The sequence below is a fragment of the Rattus rattus genome, chromosome 7, assembly GCF_011064425.1.
Source record: "Rattus rattus isolate New Zealand chromosome 7, Rrattus_CSIRO_v1, whole genome shotgun sequence".
Classification (NCBI taxonomy): domain Eukaryota; kingdom Metazoa; phylum Chordata; class Mammalia; order Rodentia; family Muridae; genus Rattus; species Rattus rattus.
Window position 1 is genome coordinate 46,277,492 of NC_046160.1, and position 18,969 is coordinate 46,296,460.

The following is an 18,969-nucleotide window of genomic DNA, read 5'->3' on the forward strand; positions in this document are numbered from 1 at the left end:
GAACAAAATTAAATAATAGTCCCTGGGGGTTCATGAACACCTGCCCCTGTCACTCAAATCCTCCAAAAGCTGGGGACTGCCAGCACATTGAAGCAAGCCCTGCCCTGAGACCAAATGGCTAAAATAAACCAAACTGACCCAGTTAAATCAGGAAACATGAATGCACCTTCAAGCAGGCCACAGTTCAGTAAGCCTCTCTAGTCCAGGACCCTTGGGGAGTTAACTTTGTGTTAGACCAGACTAGACTGCCTTAGCGCCCACATCAAACAAGCTGGGCGTACAGCTGACCGGAAGCCGAGGCTGGGCTGGACCGAGTCTGCTCTCCTGTGTTTCCACTGGGTGTGCACCTGTTACTTCAGTCTGCAAGACATGAAGGGCAGTGCTCGCTCTTAAGCTGTAGGGAGTCACAATGAATGACCCACTGAACAGACTTGCAAAGTGCTAAGAATCAGAAAGGAAATATTTTGAGTTTCCATGCTAGGAAATAATTTTGACAGGTAGCAGGATCTGTTTTGTGTCAGTAAAGAAACAGATATTTGCTGTCTGGGTATATAAAAGGCTAAGCTGTCAAAGACAATATTGTAAGAATATGGGAAACTAAAGAGAGAGGAGGCTGCTTCCGCTCCCACGGTGTCATTTACCCACACCCGACTGGCTGGCTGCTTCGCTTGTGTGACTCATCTGTTTCCATCTACAGCACCATCCCATCCGAATGCAGTAGTGGGGAGACGCTCTGCATCCCCCCTGTCAACTGTTCGTTTCTGACTCTGAGACTCTACAGTAGTAATATTCTCCATGTTTTACAGCCACCTGGGGATGTTTTTAAAAGTCGCAGTGCCAGGGCTGGAGAGATGGCTCAGCATTTAAAAAACACTGGCTGCTCTTCTGGAAGACCTGATTTGATTCCCAGAACTCACGAGGCAGCTCAGAACTGTTTGCAACCCCATGCCCAGAGAATCCAACGCCCTCTTCTGGCCATATGAGCACTGCACACGCATGCAGACAAAACACCCATATGCTTAAGATTTATTTATTTAAAACAAGCCCAAGCAGTGCCAGTAGTGAGTGTAGGGTGTGGTCTGCAGTGGGTAGAAGTGAAGAGCCCTCCCACTGGATGCTAATGTGCACCCAGGAGACATGGGCAAGGGTTTCCTTCTGTTCTGTTCTGGTTGAGAACTAGGTCTTAGATTATGGAACAGGCTGGCCTTGAACTTCAGATTTTTGCCTCTGCCTCCCAGGTTTTGAGTTCATGATCGTTCATGATCGGTGGCCTCACTGTATCAACATACCTATGGAGGATTTCCTTTTGAGTGTGTGTGCGTGTGTGTGTCTGTCTGTCTGCCTGTCTGTCCTCTCTCTGCCCCTGTACACACACACACACACACGCACACACAGAGCAGAGAAAGAAAAGTGTCATTATTCCCTTTTAGGACAAACGAACCACATCCAAAGCCTTAACTTACAGACACAAGCCAAAGAGGTCACTGATAGCTCATGACGAGTAGGGCAATGCTGTACCTAGGAACACTGGTGTGGCTGCCAGACTGGCTCCCTGGTGGCCTGGGCTGGGTAGGAGCCCTGGAGTTGCAGAAATGCAAACGACAGTGTAGTTCTAAGTCCTGAAGCTGCAGACTAAAGGCAGGGCTATGTGGGCCTGCCCAGAGAAGGGGAGCCACTGGTTTCCTCCCCCAGCACTTAGGCTGCTTTGTGGAGGGCCACAACAGAGAAGGGCCTTGCCCTGCTCCCATTTGATGCATCTCTGCGGGCCTTGGTGGCATCTCCAGCAGAGTCCTCTGAACTTAGTTCACTTGAAAGGGTATTCGCCTATCAAACTCATAAAAGTGGCTGTCCATGTTGCTGCACAGGATAAAATTAAAACTCACTTTGTCATCTATCCAACACTGACCCTCATGGGCCCCTCACAGAGGGGGGCCCTGGGCTGCCCGAATGGCCTCATTCTTTTCAAAGCACGCGATCAAGGGACATCGTCTCTGTTTCAGGCCTGTTGATCGCTCCTCAAATCCCAGCTGGTCTTCATTAGACAAGCTTCACTGCTGGCTCAGCCCAGTGTGCCTGAGGCTGTGCTTCATGAAGTAAACTTGAGGTCTATTTGTTTTGTTTTTGTTTCTTATGGACATTTCTGTCTCACAAGAAAACTATAAGACCTTAATTTGCATTTTATACCATTCCAATGGGTGAGGGCATCCTTGGCTGGAACCTCGAGGGTTAGAATAGCACAGGCCTTCCTAGTTACAGCACCAGGCTCAGCCCATGCCACCAGCCTGCAGCCTCTTTCAGGATTTGAGCAACCGAGGCTACAAACTTTGGAAGGAGAACAGCACCACATCACCTTGCAAGTCTCTCCATGTTGATCTTGACAAGGCTGTGTGCCCCTCTCCTTTGTGCTTCTATACATCCTTTGAAGGCCACTAAACCACGCGGCACAGTCAAGCTGAGCCCCCCACAAAGTGCACGTGCCCTGTGAAAAGCAATTCCCTGTCCCCTGGCTACATACACCACTCCAGCAGTACTGTGCCATGACGCAGCCCATGGCCACTGCCCTTAGGAGCTGTCTCAAGACCCTGCTCTCCTTCCAATGGCTCCTACTCTCTGTCGGGTGGATGACCAACGCTTGTTGCTCTGGCACATGAGTGGCATCCTGGATGAAGCCTTGGATGACGAAGTCACTGGTGCAAATGGCAAGGACAACCTCAATGTCACTGCACGGCTGATATCGGGCAGACAGCACATGCATGTCCAGTCCTTCCTGCCCACTCATCAGCTCATACTGAAGCCTGTGGTCCTCCTGCAGAATACCCTCCACAAATGGACCACCCTGCTCTAGGCTTAACTACTGCACCTGGCCAACCTCAGCACCGATGTCCCACACCAACAGTCTCAGTTCTCCCACCACACCCACCCCCAAAATATTGGCTCTAGTGGAATCAACCAATGACTGTATGAACAGTCGGTTTGGGGCAGGTGAGAGGGGTCGGACTATAGGTTATCAATGAGCACCCACTTTGGGCACATCCACTCCACAGAGCCTGCTGAGTCGAGCAGGCTTCTCTGCTCTGCTTCCTTGCTATGTGCCTCCTGGGTGCACAGACGCAGAAGTCTCTGGAGAACTGAACACGGGCGCTACCCAGCAGCGTGCTCTAGTCCTGTCTGTGACCAGTGCACACCAGCAGCTGCACGCAAAGAGTAGATTCCTGACCAAGCCAGTGGGGCCATCTGGCCTGTTCCAAGCTGCAGCCAGAGCAGCTCAGGGAAGTTCAGGGTAGTTCAGAGTCATGGAGGCTGCAAGCACAGGCGATCCTGCCACTGCAAGAGCCAGGAAAAGGTGAAAGATGCACAAACAGAACTCCTGGAGACGCTGGACAAGGCAGGAAGGCAATGAGGAGGCTGGGCAAGCCCCGTTTAGACACTGTACGCCCAGGAGAAAGGCCTCACCACAGGAGGCCGTCAGCCAAGATGAACGAGGTGGAAGGATGTGTTAGCCGACTCTGTCAGAGCCACAGCCAGGGTCAGTGGTGTCCCAGCCTGTCCTGGGAGTCAGAGCTGGAGTGTTTGCCCCATGCCGTTGACATGAAGGGTGGGCCGGTTCATGAGCTAGAGAAGCAATAACTCCTCCTCCCGGAAATTCAGAAAGAAAAAATAATCTGTTATTAGGCCTGAAAACCATCACCCTGGTGCAGGAGGTTGAGGACCTACCATTTCAAGCTGCAACAGGTTGACTGTGTCAAGGCAGTTATGAAAAGATTTACTCCAGGGTCTCACAAAGGAGTCATAGAACAGCCACTGCTGCGGCTGATGGAGGAGTCACCGGACCATCTAGGTTTGGGGCTAGCACCTCCCAGGGCCAGCATCCCCTAGGGCCAGCACCTCCCAGGGCCAGCATCTCCTTTGTCTGTCTACCTGCCTCCACTGGTACCACCGACCCTGCCCTCTGCCGCCCTAGGAGGCCCATGCAAGAAAACGGAATACAGCACTGTTTGCGTGGAGAAGAAGTCTCGTCTCATAGCTTACCCTTGAACAAAAACTCACAGCGAGTGGGCCTCCCGAGCGCTGGCGACACAGCCATGTGCTGTCACTTCCAGCTGGATAAAGGATTGAATTTGCTGTAGAGATAAGCACTGGTCATTGTTTGAAGCCTATTTACCCAAGGTCTTAATGTGAAAATTAAGTCCTCTTGTTAAAAATAATTTAACACGGAAAGATTGTTTGGAGACCTGAGCGTGGACTGGGCTCCCCCTGCGGGATGGGGGAGGGAGGGCCGAGTTAAAGTCTCACAGGCTGCCTTTTGCTCCTTTTAAGACCAGAGAGGAACACAGGTGCTGGAGGTGGCATTGATGATTGTAAGATGTGGGCAGTACTGTTTTTATAGAAACAAAAGCTACATTAACTTCGCGGACTTCGCGTCTTAGCATCGTGAGTTTCTAGAGAAAGGACTCAAGTCATTTCAGATTCTGTTGTTTGCCCAGCCTCTTCCAAAATACCTGCGATGTTTTCGTGGGACTCAGCCACAACTTGTGAAAGCTACTTCGTTTCCAAATTAAAAAAAAAGTCAAAAACTATTTTTTTTAAATTAAATTAAATAATTTTCTTTAAAAAAAAAATCCTTGGGCCTGGGGTCTCTTCCGTGGCTGGCTTTTCCTGGTCACAGCTGCTCTCTTGGTTTCGTGTGTCATGTCCTTGCTGAAGCCACTGGTCTCCAGTCTGGAGCCTCTCTGCCTCACCAGCCTGCTTCTCCACCTGTTGACAGGGTTGCCAGCTGCGGTGTCCTGCGGCTTCTGGGAGTCTCGGCCTGTGACAGCCATCTTTCTAGATCCAGGTAGTCGCACACCAGCTCCTGCTTGCGGTGGCCTTGAAGCTTTTCAGGATGGTAACTGCTCAGAGGCCACAGAGAAGTCCCTCTCTGGAATTCCCCTGCCCCTCACTGTTCCCTGCTCCATTCTCTCCACTGGAGCCTGGGTGAGAGGATCCATGGCGCACATACAAGTTAGGCTCTTCCAGGTCACAGCCATTCATGAGGAATTGGTGCTTATGGTAGGGTGACAGCCTTTGGTGAACATCTCCTCGCAGACCTGGGAGACTCTCCGGCTCTGTCTCTCAAGCCATTGCTGCTTCTAAGCACAGCTCAGCTCCAAGTAGGGCCAGCAGTGCCACTTGGGCTTCAATGGCTGCTAGGGGCCAGCACCATCTCCACAGACAGCCCCTGGGGCTCTGGGGCTGAAAACCCCTATTGTTACAAACTGAGCCACCACCAGGAGAGACAATCCCTTCATCCTCTGAGTGACTCTCCTTTCTTGGTGGCAGAAACAGGGAATCACCAAAGTCATGAGGCTCAGGGGCCATCTGGGAGCTCCTCAGATCTCCAGAGGTCTTCAGCTCCTCTGGGGCTGCTGGTGACTATTATAGTTGGTACGGCCAGAGTGGCCATTTTCCCCTACTCTTTCAGTAGCTGCCTTTAACTAGTGCCACCTCTTGCTGCAGTAGCATCAGCTCTAACCAAGCTGCTTAGGCATTAAGACTGGGAGACGGGAAGGGAAGGGTGTTGGGAGGGGGAGAAGCAGAGAGAAGAGGACAGCCTAGCAGAGCAGTGCCTGCTAGAGCTTGTAGTTGTAATTAGCTTTCAAAGATGGCCTTTTTTAATTGCTTTTTTTTGGTTGGTTGGTTGGTTGGTTAGTTAGTTGGTTGGTTAGTTGGTTGGTTGGTTAGTTGGTTGGTTGGTTGGTTAGTTGGTTGGTTGACTTGGGGAGTTTTTTGTTTTTGTTTTTGTTTTTCAAGACAGGGTTTCTCTGTGTAGCCTTGGCTGTCCTGGAACTCACTCTGTAGACCAGGCTGGCCTCAAACTCAGAGCTCCACCTGCCTCTCCCTCCCAAGTGCTGGGATTCAAGGAATGCACCATCATCACCCAGCTTATTTTTATTGCTTTTAATGGAGACAAAACCCTAAGTAGGACTATGTACGTGTACACAATGTGCATATGTGTACTTTGTCTTAGTTAGGGTGTCTATGGCTGTGAAGAGACACCGTGATCACAGCAATGCTTACAAAGGACTACATTTAATTGGGGCTGGCTTTCAGTTTCAGAGGTTCAGTCCAGTATCATCATTGTAGGAAGCATCACAGAGTACAGGCAGACATGGCGCTGGAGAAGGAGCAGAGACTTCCACATCTGGATCAGCTGGCAGCAGGAAGAGAAAAAGACGCTGGACCTGGCTTGAGCATTTGAAACCTCAAAGCCCGCCCCTAGTGACACACTTCCTCCAACAAGGCCACTGTTCTCCAAGAAAGCCACACCTGCAGAAAGTGCCTGGTGACCAAGCATTCAAATCTATGAGCCTGTGTGGCCATTCCTATTCAAATCACCATCATACTGTATACCTTTAGCTCAAACGTTTAACTTTTAGGCTGCGTTTAGTGCAGGAGCTTTTATAAGCAGCCAGAGGGGCTCACCAGTTCTGATCTGGGCTGCCATGGTTAGTACAGACTGCAGCCTTCACAGAAGGAAGCTTCAGTAATCTGAGCATGTGAAGACACTGAGCTGTTGCTCTCTGAGTCATGATTAATAAAGCATACACTGCTATCCATCCTTTTCTCCAGTCACTCCAACAAATACTTGGAATTACCGACTTAAAAAGAAGAGGGTTGCTTTGGTTCGTGCATGCGTGTGCATGTGGAGACCAGAGGCCAGGCAGTTTGCCCATGCATGTCTGTGACTCCACTGCAGTCGTCCAGCCAGGTCCCTGGAGCCTGCAAATCACTTGGTCCAACAAGCTGGTGAGTCCCTGATTCAGTGAGACACAGTCTTAAAAGACCAGGTAGAGAGTGGTAGAGGCCAACAAACCAGACATTTGCACATGCACACACATGCATGTACTGCATATGTGCACACCCACAGAAATGTAAAAATAAACCCTCAATGGCTCTCCAGTACATTGATCTTTGAAAAACAATTAAAATGTAGCTGAATAATAGAAATTCTGTTAGCAGAATTCCAGACTTTATTCAAGAGGTATTTGGCATGGTGGAACATGCCTGTAATTTAGAGGTAGTACTCTAAAGCTGAGGAGGTTTGGGGTAAACAGAAAGATCTAACAAAAAGTGAGGAAGAGAGGGCGAGGAGGAGGAAGGGAAGGAGGGAGGGAGATGGGGAAGAGGGAGAGAGGAAAGGAGTAAGAATGTGTATGTTCATGTATGTGTGTTGGTGTGCACCTGTGTGCATGCACACGTGTGTCTGTGTGTGTATGTGTGCGTTGGTGCACATGTGTGTGCATTTGTCTCTCTCTCTGTGTCTGTATGTGTTGGTGTGAATATGCACATGTGTGCGTGCGTGCGTGTGTGTGTGTGTGTGTGTGTGTGTGTACATACATATATGTGTTTGGGGGAGCAAGCAAAGGTAATTTTAAGAGCATTAATTTTGCACAGCAGTACAAAAAATCTTTAAATCACTTCTTGTTCTTCTGATTTCTGCTCACTTGGAAAACAATCAAGGCTTCCAGTATCTTTGGACATGGGAAGTGAGACAGGAGCAGGAGAACAGACTATAAGGTGTGTGCCACCCTTCCAGAATTTTCTGCATCTTAAGGTCATGGGGTTAGCTCAAAGGGGGACAGGCAAGCTCTATTGGGGCTGTTTTAACCTCCACGTGAGTGAGGCATTTCATAAGGAGAGCCCCTTCTGAGGCAGTGGCCTGGCAGTGGCCAGCCCTAGCTTCAATTAACCCCTACGTTAAAAAGCCAAACAAGAACAAGAAGAGAAAATTGCAAACATATCAAAGTCTATAAAATGTGAGACTCCAGTAGATTCTACCACACTTCTTAGCACCACAGCCGTGTGAGAGTCTTTTATCCCTGGTAAGTATCCAATCTCAAGAACCAAGGCTGACATTGTAAAGACATGGTGCACAGCCAGATCAGACAGGCAAAACTGGACATAGGCATGTGTTCCCTGGGATTGAAGACTGACCCCAGAACTAACTCACCAGCACACATGTAGAGGCCAGAGGCTGACAGTAAGTTACCTTTCCTCTATCACTCCCTACCTGACTGTTTGACACAAGGCTCACGGCTTACCATTTCAGCTAGACTGGCCACCTGCTATGTTCCTGAATCCATTTGCCCCTGCCCAGCGGTGCTGGAGTTACAGATGTGCATCACCTTGCCTGGCCTTTTTCTCAGATCCTTTACCCGAGGGGCCATTTCCTAGTCCTTGAAGTGGATATTCCTAACCAACCAACCAAGAAAAGCAATTCAGGATTAAAGTAAATCCCACGAGCTACCAAGGCGTCTGGCTGACCTGGGCTCCCTCTGTGGCACTCTAGACACATAAAGGAATGACCATGTGAACAGGTGGCCCTGATAGCAAGTCTTAAGGGAGCAAACACATCTTTGAAACGCGCTGGAAGCCTGCCATCGTGGCCTCACATTTGACATAAGAAGCAAAGGTACCTTCATCCTGCTGGGTGAGCTCTGCCCCAGCACAGAATAAATATTTGATAGGTATTTGAGGAGCCAAATCACCTGCCTGTTTGAAGTACATTTGGAATGTCTGTCATGCCAACAGCAGAGACAATAGCCTGCTGTTAAGCAGGGAGAACATGTGTCTTTCTCTCCTTGGCCCTGTAGTATGAAGTCAGTTTCCTGGGGCTACTCTGTGTTGTGATGCAGTCCCATGTGGAAGATGTTTATGGAGGACGTCAGAGAAAAAGAGGGGAAAGAGAGAGACAAAGAAGAAAAAGGGGAGGGGGCAGGAAGGGTCTGCCTTTTATTTAAACTATGATGTAACCACTCACAGGTAAAGGTGGGAACTGAACCAAATGCATGCTGAGATTGTATGGCCGTTGCCATGGCAACAGATGCATGGATCCCTGTCGCCCGTGAGTGATGTCACTGATGGGTTCGGAGGTGAAAGCCTGTTCCTGATACCAACACTCTGGGTGAGGAAAAGAGGGTGAAGGGATGAGAAGAGGATGGGGTAAGGCCCTGCCCCCTCCACTCTCCATCAACGTCTCAAAGTGCTCTTGATGGCAGGGACAAGGAAGGAGGGGAAGTAAAGGGTTTTCTTCCAGCACTTAGTAGGTACCAAAGATTTGCTGGTTGTGTTATGTGATTCTCTTTCCCAGTTCCCCAAACAACCTTTTAAATATAGTTGTTGCTATTTCCATAAACTATATGAATCTTGAGAGAAATTAAGGAATTTTTCTGAATTCACACAGGAATTTAAACCTGGCTCTGCTGCCCAACTCCTGCTCATAAATGGTGTGTCTTGTCCCCAATGCTATTCTGGCCTAGATGTTCTGCTCAGTGCTGGCTCAGCTGCCACCACGGTATGAACTAAGCCCATCTGGGATCAGGCAGGACTTTCCCCTTTGCTATAGCTGGGTAATCAGTTGGGGTGGAGCGCAGGATATGCAGTTCTGACCTCTTCCAGCAGTTCCAGACTTAGTAGAAACAGAACACAAGCTTTGGCTCCTCGACTGCCAGTCAGAGCAAGCCCACGGGCACCCAGACGTGGTTCCCACAGGACTTTACCTTCCTATTAGAGATACAGACTGACAATGTCCCTCCTCTCCCAAGGACTCTCCAGGGCTCTCTCAAATGGCCTGGAAAGTGTTGTATGGCAAGGCAGACACTGCCCACTTCTCAGCCCTTTCTCTTCCATGTTCTCTATGAGGTAAGCAGCCCTGGACACTGCTTTCTGCCTCCCAGCTCACCATACTTGTCCTTCACTATCTCTGCTCTGAGTTTTCAATAAAGTGTCAGCCTCAGTTTCCCCCAGAATCCAGACTGTTTATGCTTGGACCTAGGGTTTTACATAATTGTTCTTAATATTTTCTGAGTGCCCATGAGCCTGGCACACAGAACAAAAGCTATATTCTTGACGTACCCTCCATTTAGCCATCTGACCCCTGCATCTTATTCTCCGCTCAGGGAAACCATTCAGAATTCCTTTCCTTTTAAAAATATATAGTGTTATATTCATATGAGCTTCTATAATGTATTTTTACATTGTTTTAAATCTATAAAATCTATGTATAAATTTCGGATATTTATTTTTCCATTTACTGTTTATTGCTTAATTGCTAGGCTCAGCCACACTGTTGTGAATTAGTGCAATTCATTTAGTTTTACTGCCATGTAATAGTCAGTTGTAAAAATGTGTCACAATGTATCCTTTCTCCTGCTCATGGGCATCCTCTGACTTTGGGCTTTTGTCTCCTGGATGCTACAGCTGTAGCCATTATTTTACGCCTCTCCATTTTCCGCACCTGCAACTTTCCCTTAGGCCCACCCCTCCCATCCCTGGGTTACATGTAAATGAATGCTTGGCTTTAGGAGATAATGCCCAACTACTTTCCATCACATTGGGAGTGTTCTGGAAAGTCCAATTCCTACTGCCCCATTCCTTCTGATGACTGCCAGAGAGAGAAGGGGGGGGGGAGAAGAGGAGGGAGAGGGGGAGGGAGAGGAAGAGGGAGAGGGAGAGAGAGAGAATTGTTGGCTGAGAACCAAATGTGTTATCCCCCCCCCCCGGCTGTTTTGCATTTTTAAGAAGGTTTGGAGAGGTAGTACTTTAATCCAAAACAATAAGGTTCTCAGGCTGAATCTCTGGAGGGCTTTATCATGTTTGCGGCTGAAATGCAGTCTGACATCTAGGGCTGTAGTAGGCCTGAAGATACAGTAGTGGGAGATAGCAGGCCCATGCCTTAGAAAAAGAGCACCATACAGTGTGAGCACAATCTCAGGCTTCCTAGTTCTTCTCTCTCTCTCTCTCTAAGATCTATTTATTTTTATCTTATATATTGCATTGTTTCAAGGTAAGCTCACCAGAGGCCACCCCCTGCCCCCAGGCCACTGTTAAAGCTAAAAAGAAAGTCTTTATTGCTAGTTGGCAGGCGGCTGCATGGGGAACTCGCCCAAATCATGCAGCCCGGAGCCTTACAGCCTTTGTCTTTTATGCACAAACCCTCATCTTGCTGGTCACACTTCAGTTAGCAAGAAACAGAACTACAGAAGCCGAAAAGCAAGGTTAGTGCAGTGAGAGGCTTCCCTGAACTATGACTAGGTCTTTGACGGATTAGGTCACTGTTCCTGGTTTTGCAGGTGTTAGGGCCTGGGCTTTAAGGTCAGAATGGTGCCTCTAACATGATGCTAGTTGTGCTAAGTCCTGGGGATCTGGGTCAGTGTTTTGCTTGCATGTCATGTATATGTACCACATACATGGGGTTACAGATGATTGAGTTACCATCTGGATGCTGGGAATTGAACCCAGATCCTTTGCAAGAACAACAAAGACTCAACCACTGAGCCATCTTTCCAGTCCTGATTCCTAATGTTTAAAAATATGTATCTTCCTTCAGGTGAGCTAGGCAATACAGGCTAACACGAGAAACCACAAGCAGGCTTCAGAGAGATGGACAGGCATATGGCAATCTTGAAGGTACTCGGGGTCCTGGTTTTCAAGTCCCAGCATGGTCTTTGCTAGTATCACTCCCGTCACTGGAAATATCCCTAGAAAGCTCAGCCTCTCCTCACCAGGGCAACTCATGCTTGGGTGAGGCACAGGCATAGTCACTTCTGCAAAGGCTGGTACCCCGTGCTTCTACCCAGTTTCACCCGCACAGAGATCTCTTACAATGGGTAGAAGTGTCTGTAGGGCCTCTGCTCACTGAACCCGTCCTTCCTAGTGCTTTTGCCTCTACTTGGCTCTCTTCCATTTTTCCTCCATTAATTTATTTATTCACTTTACATCCTGACTGAAGCTCCCCTCCCTCCTCTCCTCCCAGTCCCGCCTTTACACCCTGTCCCTCGTTTCTCCCTCCTCTTCTCCTTAGAGAACGGTACCCACCACCCATCCTAGTGCATCAAGTCCAAGCAGGACTAAATGCGCCCTCTCCTATTAAGGCCAGACAAGCCAGCTCAGTTATGGGAAAGAGATCCAAAGGCCCACAACAAAGCGAGAGACGGCTCTCGCTCCAATTGTTAGGGAACCCACATGAAGAACAAGCTTCACATCTGCTACATATGTGTAAGGGGCCTAGGTACAGCCCCTGCATGCTCTTTGGTTGGTGGTTCTGTTGTACTAAATAAAAACGGAGCACCATCCCACACTACACCAGGCACTGCAGGCCACATGGCGCCCGCCGGTGGGCTATTCTTATCTCGGCAGACTCTCTGGTCTGGAGCTCCCGAAATCTCTCCGCCTGACTTGCTAAGTTCCCATGGCAGGTCGCTACCTTGCCAGACACAGGCATCCAAATTCTGCGACAGCTGGGGTTCTCCGTACCTATCTCTGGAACTCAATTGAGTCACCATGTGAAGGAAAACAGCACACAAACTTAGTTTAGAATCAACAGGTAACTCAATTGCTGGGTGGGCGCAACTATTAACATTCTTTTTTTTAAAAAATCAACATTTGGTATGCTTTATTGAGAGGTGACAAGTAGAACAGGTAAATACAGTGGGGACTGTGTGGGGAACATGGGTAGGACTATGCAGGTGAGATGAAGAAATCGGTACCGGGAAATCCACTTCCTTAGTCACTGACCGTTTCTCCGTGTATTCGTTCACCAGCTCAACTACTAACATTCTAATCAGTAAGCCATACTAAATTACATGCACCAGGATCTGCCATCCTACCAGGGGCCTCTAGTTCATTACATCTTTTACCCCAGCCCCCAAAATTGCAAATCTCCTTCCTCCTCTTCTCTTTCCCCTCTGACCTGGAAGTCTCCCTACTCCTTGCCCAGTGATTGGTCCCCTGAAATCGTTAGTCACTAGGGGAAGGTCCTTGCCACATGGTTCAGTCTTTAAGAGCCCCCATGGGCATGCGGTTGTTGACTCTGTAGGTCTTCTGGTGCCCTTGAGTCCCCTGGCTCCCTCATTTCTTCCTCCCATTCTTCCATAAGACTCCCGAGCTCCTCCATTGTTTGGCTGCAGGTGTCTGCATCTGTTTCCATCAGCTGCTGGATGAATCGCCTGAGGAGACAGTTATGCTCGGCTCCTGTCTGCAAGCACAGCAGAGTAGTATTAATAGTGTCGGGTGGTCTCTCTCCTGTGGGCTGGGTCTCCGGTTGGGCAGCCATTGGTTGGTCATTTCTTCCATCTCTGCTCCATCTTTGCCCCTGATTTCTTGTAAACAGGACACATTCTGGGCTGAAGGTTTTGAGGGTAGTTTGGTATTCCCTCCCCTGGAAGTCCTGCCTAGCTGCAGGAGGTAGCCTCTTCAGGCTCCATATTCCCCACTAAGCCGGTGGGCTCTCTTACAAGCAGCAGGATGGTTTCTCGCTGCTTCAGACCTCTAGAGATTTAGACTATGTACCCACAGAATAGGATACTTTTCTGAAGAGCTGATAAAATACCCAAATATTTCTGCTGGCTTAAATACAAGTTCTCCCATAAACCAATCACTGCTCTAGTGGGATAGAATATGCAGATTAGCTGAGCCTGGACCACATCTTCAAACCTGAGCCGGCTCACATGAGGAGGAATACTTGGGATGTGGGGAGAAGGGCATATGTTGCCCTCAAAGGGATGCTGGACAGACATAAAAACTGAGCTACTAAAAGACAGGAGAATAGTTTTAGCTTCTTTTATGCTTCATTTTCACTAGTAAGTAGGTGAGAATAATCCAAAACCTATTTTATATTGATCTCTGGTATTCTATTAATGCTGGTATAATAAGCCTTGTAATGTAAAAAAGAATGTAAATCAAACCAAATGTGGTGTCATTTGCCTGTAATCCTAGTATAAGGGACTCTAAGACAAGTGATTCTGAATTCAAGGCCATCCTGGGCTATATAGGGAGACGAATAGCCAATAATTAGACCAAAAATCCAATGAAACAAACAAAAAGATAGTAAGTTAACTACTGGACTTTGTCCTGTAAGGCTTAATCACATGCTTTCATTAAGGGATGCCTGGGACTGTGTTTAGCCTATCATGGTCCTTAACACCAAGTAGAATCATAACTTAAGGGTACGGTTACAGTTTTGTACTTAGGCTTCCCACACTGTAGCCAACCTGGCAAGAGAATAATTTTTTTTTAAAGATTTATTTATTTATTATATATGACTACACTGTAGCTGTCTTCAGACACACCAGAAGAGGGCATCGGATTCCATTACAGATGGTTGTGAGCCACCATGTGGTTGCTGGGATTTGAACCCAGAACCTCTGGAAGAGCAGTCAGTGCTCTTAACCACTGAGCCATCTCTCCAGCCCCCAAGAGAATGATTTTTAAAAGATACCTTTATACTATCAAGACTTCAAAGAATTAAAATTTTCCCAGGAAACTTATTGTGGACTGAAGCCCTTGTACCAGCCAGAGGACAAACTTGTCTCTCCACGTAAGATTTTGGATAGTTCTAATAACTTATCAGATGCCACCAGGATAGAAGCAATCAAAGGGGAATGGTAATGGGAGGAACCACGCTGTGACCGGGGCCACTTAGTTAGCATAGCTCTTGTCCTTATTTAAGTCTAAACCTGAGCTCAAGACTCTGAAGATCAAGTCAGTGTGTGGGGACCATGTCCGTGGACCTCACTCTTCATCTCAGTGGCTACACCAAATAACCCCTTTCTATGCTCGTCCAAGTTACTTGTCTTTTTAATTAGTATATTGAAGACAAGTGGTGGCTGAGTCTCCATAGCCCAGGCTTTGACCCTAAAATCTCAGGTAACGACACTGAGGTTCAGGAGCCATTCCGGCCTTTTCTCTTCATTTGAGTTACTGATCTCCAGCTGCTGGGGCTTTCTGAGCAGCTGTCTGGTTAATTTTTTTCCAGGGCCTGATCATATCCCTTCTTCCTTTCTCTCTTAGTCACTAGCTACTCCAAACCAACTCCTTTTCTCTCTCTTCTCTTCCTTTGACCTAGAGTTCTTGATACTGAAGTGTAGCAGAAGCATGGCATGGTACAGGGCTGCGGATGGCAGAGAGAAGCTAGGCCTCAAGGTCAAACCGCACAGGCAGCAATTCCTAGTGGAGGATGTGGAATCTGTAGAATTTCAAAGGCCTGAGAGAGTCATGGGGTTGTTCCGAGAATCTCCCCAGTCAATAGAATTGGATCATGTATGTACATTGTGAAGACTGCAGTCCTTGTTAATTCATCTGTTTCACTACAGATTTTTAAGGGTAATTCAATTATAGATCAGAAAACAGAAAATAGTGTGTTCTCTGTTCTCCCTGTGTCTCCCCCTACTTGACAATGGCTGTCACTGTTTTATTGTTATTATTGGCCTACTCCTACATCCTAAAGGATGTAAACTCTTGCAGAACAAGGACAATATTGTGCTTCTTCTTGTATAATCAGGGCTTATCAAGGTGCCTGGTGCACATGAATGGCTGGTGAATAAATGTTGCAAAGGCCAGGTGATGGTGGTGCATGCTTTTAATCTCAGCACTCGGGAGGCTCTGAATTTGAGGACAGCCTGGTCTGCAGAGAGAACTCTAGTAGAACAGCCAGGGCTACACGGAGACCCTGTCTCAAAAAGCCATTAGTTAATTAGAAGCAAAGAAGGTAGCGGGTATCCAGTCTCTCCTTACAGGTGGTCAACAACCACTTTTGCTACCTGTGCTAGGTTTGCCCTGCTTTTGCTGCTTTCCTTCCCTCAGCACCTAGCAGGCTCTCCACCATGTTTCTAGGCATTCGGTAGCTCCCATGTCACTCCATGGCAGCCCAAACTTTGCCTTGTAGTGAAACCTACCTTCCTTGGATTGTGTCCCAGGCTCCAAGATTATCTCTTCATACACTCAAGTGAAAACTTCCATCAGTCTCACTGCCAGAAAAAGAAAATCGGATGATGTCCTGTTAAAGTGTCGTTCTGTAATAAACCGTGTAATGTGATAATCCTTTGGGTGTTTGCATTTCAAACCATGGAGCTGCTGGCTATGATGACATTTCAGGGTTTAAATGACAACGTAGAATGACAAGTAGATGATAGACAGACAGACAGACAGACAGACAGACAGGCGGATGGGTAGTGGGGTGCTCTAACCTCTCCTCGTTCTTCCAGGCCATATCATCAAGATGCTCACCTGCCTTGATCATAAAGTCAAGGTTACCTTAGGAGATTAAAAACAGCAGGGATGAGAAACAATAGCCCAGAGTATCTTAAATACAGAGAATGGAAACCTTTGCTTTCCCTCCAAGGTAAAGAACACAAACCAAGTGAACTGCTTGAGAGTAAAGACTTTCTTATTTAATTTATAAGAAAATCACAAATGATTATCGCTTTAAAGAGACATGGGTTGGGGGACATGTGGTGTCAAATGTCTGTAACCACAGCACTCAGCAAACTAAAGCAGAAGGTTCGTGAGTTTAAGGCCAGGCTAGGCTACACCCTGGAACCCTGCCTCAAAACGGTGAGCTGCAGGTGGAGAGACAGCCCTGGGTTATTCATTGAATACCACAAAACACAGCAAAAAGTCAAAGTGTAAAAGACACAAAGCTATGAAACAGAACAAACGATCAGAGCAGTTTACCCTGAGGGATCCTTTAAATGACCATCTCCTAAAGTACATTAATAATTAGACCAAATTGCATTTATAATTAACCTTCTAGAAACCCAGCTGGTATGTGAAGTGATTTCTTCTGCCTAAAGCAATTATGTACAAGCTTCCAGTGTTTTCTGTGTTGTTGGTATTTGTGTTTTCCAGCTTGTTTCTACTTTGTCATTTGCATATTCCCCTCTTCGCATTCCCCAAGATGATTCTGTTGTTGCTGCTGCTGAGATTATAGATTTCTGTGTCTAAAGAAGCCAGCACAGAAAGCGATCACTTTTGCTGGTCTGTTCCTAGTAAATGCTGTGATAACACTTCAGAAGATCATGGTGATTCTGGAAACCCAGGATCAGGAGGACGGGCTTACTTTAGACACAGGAAGTTCAGATCCCCAGGCCTTCCTGTCTGATAGGCTTAAAACAAAGCACTTTGACCACCCTGTTCACTGTCCTGGAAAATCTATCACACTCCATGCTCTTCTTGGCAGGAACCCAGGTCTCTGTGAGATAGTAAACAGGAGAAGCAAATCATTCTTTTAGAACTGGTTCATGCTGCTCTTCTCACCTAATATCAAGAGAAAGCCTTCTATATAATACGATATTAAATTTGAAAACTCTGTAGAGACCTTTGAGGGCTCTGCTTTCTGGAGACAATAAAATGTGGAAGTGCTCTGAATAATGACTTCTGAAACAAGTTGTTAAAAACTGGTTTGTACAATGTTCATATTGATGCTGCTTACCAGTGCATCCTGTGGGGCGGGGGGATGATTTGTCTTCATTCACAAATCCTGGTTTATTATCAAAAATACTCAGTGTTAACTGACATATGCAAAATCAGTGCAAAGTAAGCAAAAAAATTGAATAATAATGTTCTGGGAAAGCGTGCACACATGACAAATCCAGTCAGGACCCAGTGGTTTTCCTGGTTTTCACCATCGTGTTTTTGCTTCATGCAATATTGTGCTAGTGTTGCTAACTTGCTGCCTGCTCTTGGTCATTGTTACCACACTGGGGCCTGAGAGCTCTTTACCAGCAGGATTGGAAACACCGCTATTGCTATTGCGCAGTACCAGCTAGGGATCTCTCCTGTTTGTGCTCTAGGCTGCTGCCACAGTGTCTCTTCCAAACCAACATCTCCCCACTTACTCAGCTTTGCTGGAAACTAGCCTTCTGCCAATGCAGTCCACACTTGTAGGCTGGTGTGTATGGCTGGGCTGGTCCTCTACAAATGTTCCCTTTCTCCACCTGCTGCATACGGAATCACCGGACCCCATATAGGACACTCCTCCTTTCAATCACTGTGCGTTGTCCTAGCCTCCTACCTAAGGAAGTCCTACGCAAGCTTTAGTGCTACATCACTTCCTCTGTGAATCCTTTTCTGACATGCTTCCTTCCTCTAAGCCTTGATTCCAGATCATTAAGATATGGATCATAGTTCTTACCTTTATAAAAACTCAAAGGTCACCTGAAACATGACTAAAAGTTCTCCAAAAAGTGTAAAATACTATACAAAAGCCAACTTATACCACTGCAGGAGTTATTTACATAATAAATCTGTTCTCTTTAGAAACTTAAGTGTTTTGATGGTAATAATAACATCTACCGGAGTCTGCCCAGCTGGAAACGGTTGAAGTGGGGCACAGCCTGCAGATGTGGGCCAAAAGATCCATGATCTCTGGCCTTTCAATTCTCTAACTGTTCTGTGCTTCATTAAGTGCAGGCAAACTTAACTCTTACTTTATCAACTTCCTATAGGATTCCCTGGCAGTTAACACATGTCCTATAGCAGCAGGGGATTCACTAGAGGGTCTCTTGCTCCTTTTTTTTTTCCTGACCAGTCAGCCTGAAGCTTCTCGCTGGCCAGGAAGCCCGTTAACTCTTTGTGAACCGGAAAGAAACAGGAAAGATGTCACTCACACAGACACATATACACCAGCTGAAGTGGAAAATGGCTGCACCACCTTTCTTTATTGCTTTCAGCCTTTTATATCCTTAATACAAAACGTTCTCTGTGTGCGAATGTGTACCTCATAGATAAAATGTTACATAAAAGGGGAGTAACAGAACAATATCAATAACAAGTTCAAAGCAGTGTTTCACGCTATAAACTCACTCTAAGTTCAAAGCAATGGTTTCTCATGGCCTTGTCTTATCATAGAGCACACCTGTGGCTTTAGCCCTGGACCTGAATGTTTTCCCTCGAACACAGATTTGTCCCAAGCTTATTTCTCTTTTTAGTGTCATTATGAGAGCTCATTGTATTTCTTATTAAACAGCCTTTATTCACTCTTATGAGGAGTGAGCACCTTCTATTCTTGGCTCCAACTTTGTTACATCTTTCTAGAAAACAGCTAAAACCATCTCTTAAAACTTTCTTCCTAGGATTATCTGAATTAAATCAGGGATTCTATAGAATCATTTATTCATGTAAACAGCATTAATTCATGAGAGTTAATCTTTA

General features: G+C 46.9%; 2 pseudogenes; both read right to left on the minus strand.

The window, feature by feature from the left end:
• Nucleotides 1–240: 240 nt before the first annotated feature.
• Nucleotides 241–4,430, minus strand: LOC116906047 (annotated as a pseudogene).
• Nucleotides 4,431–4,626: 196 nt separating this feature from the next.
• On the minus strand, nt 4,627–12,596 carry LOC116906048 (annotated as a pseudogene).
• Nucleotides 12,597–18,969: the final 6,373 nt, after the last annotated feature.